Raw genomic sequence first — 3,916 nt, forward strand, 5'->3', positions numbered from 1 at the left:
GTCCTGGAACAATGTTTGGGTGTGCAAGCTCCATCCTTTCAGCTGGTGCGTGCTAATGCAGGGGGTGGCACAGAGGGGCATCACCTCACTGCTGAGCTCAGGAGAGCACAGGGATGCTGAGGGTGATGTGTTTTATGTCTCTGCTCAGGACCAGCCCAGAGATGCTGAGGATGATGTCTTTTCCATCACAGCTCAGGAGCAGCCGCAAGGATGCTGAAGTTGATGTGTTTTCCATCTCTGCTCAGCTCAGGAGCAGCCACAGAGATGCTGAGGGTGATGTCTTTTCCATCACAGCTCAGCTTAGGAGCAGACCAGGGATGCAGAGGATGATGTCTTTTATGTCTGTGGTCAGGAGCAGCCCAGGGATGCTGAGGGTGATGTCTTTTCCATCACAGCTCAGCTCAGGAGAGCCCAGGAATGCTGAGGATGATGTCTTTTCCATCACAGCTCAGCTTAGGAGCAGACCAGGGATGCAGAGGGTGATGTGTTTTCCATCACAGTTCAGGAGCAGCTGCAAGGATGCTGAAGTTGATGTGTTTTCTGTTTCTGCTGAGCTCAGGAGAGCCCAGGAATGCTGAGGATTATGTGTTTCCTCGCAGGGACACGGGCTGTGCTCAGGAGAGCCCAGGGATGCAGAGGGTGATGTGTTTTATGTCTCAGCTCAGGAGCAGCCACAGGGATGCTGAAGTTGATGTGTTTTCTGTCTCTGCTCAGCTCAGGAGAGCCCAGAGATGCTGAGGGTGATGTGTTTTCTAACTCTGCTCAGGAGCAGCCCAGGGGTGCAGACCATGCTGTGTTTCCTCGCAGGGACACGGGCTGTGCTCAGGAGAGCCCAGGGATGATGTCTTTTCCATTACAGCTCAGCTCAGGAGAGCACAGGGATGCTGAGGATGATGTGTTTTCCATCTCTGCTCAGCTCAGGACCAGCTCAGGGATGCAGAGGATGATGTCTTTTCCACCACAGCTCAGCTCAGGAGCAGCCCAGGGATGCAGAGGGTGATGTGTTTTCTGTCTCTGCTCAGCTCAGGAGCAGCCCAGGGATGTTGAGGATGATGTCTTTTCCATCACAGCTCAGCTCAGGAGAACCCAGGGATGTTGAGGATGATGTCTTTTCCATCACAGCTCAGCTCAGGAGCAGCCCAGGGATGCAGACCATGCTGTGTTTCCTCGGAGGGACACAGGCTGTGTTGGACCTCTTGTCCTGTGTGATGCCTGTGGTGGATGTGTCTGATTAAAACAAAAGGTTCATCAGCAGCCGATGGCAAACGGTCAGTGTGCCACTCTGCCCAAACTGAGCAGGACATCCTCACCAGTGCCACTCAGGATGCAAGGTCTGTGTTCCACCTGCTCCTCCTGGCTGCAGGAGAGCCCAGGCAGATTGGGATATCTGCACTAAAGAGCTGCAGGGATCATATTTCAAATGCAGTGTGAGCAGAGACCTCTCAGCACTGGCGGATTTTGGGGAATTGAAAGCAGCGTGGCAGGAAACCTCCACTTGTGCCAGTTTTGTTTTGTTTCCATCCTCACCAGCTACAATCTAATGTTGCTGACAGTGTCTGGTGTGATGGACGAAGTGCTTTGCTTTCTTTCCTCAACTGAACTCTTTGAGAAAGGTCTTTGATCACACTCGTGGTGTGTTCCCTGTTTTTGGGTCACAACTTTGTGTCTGAGCAGCCTCCAGGAGGGGCTGGGCTCCAATGGGATGAGAAGGATTGCCCACAGCAGTGGCTGCAGCCCCGTGTCTGTAGAATCATCCTGTTTTACAGTCACCACGCTTTCAGGAAGGCATGCCCAGGGTTAGGCTCTCTTGGCTGCTGGAAAGGCTTGTAAAGTATTTTTTCTGTTTTTTTTCTGCAGTCCACTTCTTTAAAAGTTGAACAGTAAAACCACAGTTGGTGCTAAGCTTTTCCCAGAACAGTCAGGCTCAATGTCCACATCCCTGTGCCTGTCTGAGGCTGTGCCATGGCTTGCAGTGAGTACATGTCATGGATGGACAGTGTCCAGGGGTGTTCTGCTGCTCTGTCTCGTTGGGATGGACACAAACACGAGCCTGTTCTGCCCTCTGTGTCCTTCCTGTGACAGCAGAGATCTCCACCACACCCCAGAGCTCAAACCCTGCGTGGGGAGAGCTGCTGTGCCACCCTGGGGCTGCCTGGAGGGCACAGGGCTGTCAGGAGAGCCCTCCAGCCATGGGGTTAGCAGTGAAATTAGTAATGAAATTAATAATGAAATTAGTAATGAGGTTAGTAATGAAGTTAGTAATGAAGTTAGTAATGGAGTTAGTAATGGAGTTAGTAAAGAGTGTGTAAAGCCCCCTTTCCAGCTATGGCTTTCCAAATTTTCATAAAGGCAATATCTCACTGTGGGAACCCTGGTAACAGACACACTGCTCCATCAAACACCAGAATCTTCTGTCTCTGAGTGCCTTTTGGGACCCCTCTGAGCACTCAGACACCCCTGATCCTGGCAGAAGATTGAGGCAGGTCCTGGCTCTGCATGTACTCTCGGGGTCCTGACCATTCCAGGACTCCTCTAGTGAGCATCTGCTCTGGTGAAAAAGCCCTGTCCCCTCCTGAAAAGCCCCAGATTTATTCTTTGTGGTTTTTGAGTGAATTTAGGCACGTTTGACTCGGTGAGGTTGAGCATCCCATCAGGGAGGATTTTCTGAATGAGGTTTCATAGTGCTGGCACAGGGTACAGAAGGTGACAAAGCCACAAAGAGGTGTTTGCACTGCCTGTCCGTGCTCTCGGCACCAGCAGAACGCTGCAGCCWGCAGGTGATGGAGTTCTGTGCATAAATTACCAACAGTGAGGCTCTGTGTTGACATTAGTTCCTTTTACTCATCTCAGACAGTGACCCCAGCCTGATGGTGCTGGGGATTGATGGAATTTCCCCTTTCTTGGGGTCACCTGCACTGTGCAGGTGCCGTGCAAAGCACAGAACCCTCTGTGCATCCTCACTGCAAGAGAAAACCKTAAAAACAGAAAAACGGTGAGGGGAAAAAAGCAGGAGGCTCTGGAGAGAAAAAAAAAAAATAAAAAAAAAACCACCTGCCAATAGAAGCTTCATGTTTATGATGTCAGAGGGGTTAAGTGTCTGTCTGCAGGGCTGAGCAGGAAGAGACACAGAGAGGGTACCCCAAGATGGAAGGGGACTGATGGTGGCTCCTGGCTCTGTCACCTCTGTGGGGACCGTGCTGGGACAACCTGGGATCACAGACCCCACTGCTGAGTGGGCAACAGCTGGAAAGAGGCAGAGGGAAAATGCACAAAAATCAGGGAACAAAAACTCTTTCATGCAGGCAATCAGGAGATGCTCAAGCCCACACAGAGATGAAAAGGAAAGAAACCCTCTTCAGAATCTCTGGGAAGTGCTGCAGTTCACTTTTATGGTTTCTAGCTGTACTTCAGCAGCGCTTACTCACTGGAGTAATCTTTACTCCAGAGATAAATCCAGTGACTACAATGAGACGAAGCTTTTGAAGGGAACGAGGTTGTGCAGGGCTGGCAGTTACTGATCTGAATTTCTCCTGCTGATGTAGACATTGTGTTCAGGGTTCCGTTCCTGGGGTTGAAGAGCAGGAGAGGCTGTTTGTCTCATCCTTTCTTTAGCTCCTCAAAAGACTTGGCTTTCCCTCGCTGCACAGACACGGACATTATAATTTTAAATAGAGTTTGATGCCAACTTTGCTATTGCATTCCAATGATGGMTTCATCTGTGCTATATCCAAAGTCATCTATTTTTGGTGGAGGTTTGATTTATTGTTTATTTATTTTTCATTGGGAGCTCTTTTTTTCAGTCCTTGGGCATAATTTCCGAGGACACTTGGAGTTTTCATTCAGTTTTTGCATTTACTTTTCGTGTTTTCATCTTTCATGGTCCATTTGGAATGTGCTGAAGTGGCAGCAGGGTCAG

Source organism: Malurus melanocephalus, unplaced genomic scaffold (assembly GCF_030028575.1).
Source record: "Malurus melanocephalus ecotype Western Australia unplaced genomic scaffold, MMel_1.1 scaffold_1303, whole genome shotgun sequence".
NCBI lineage: Eukaryota > Metazoa > Chordata > Aves > Passeriformes > Maluridae > Malurus > Malurus melanocephalus.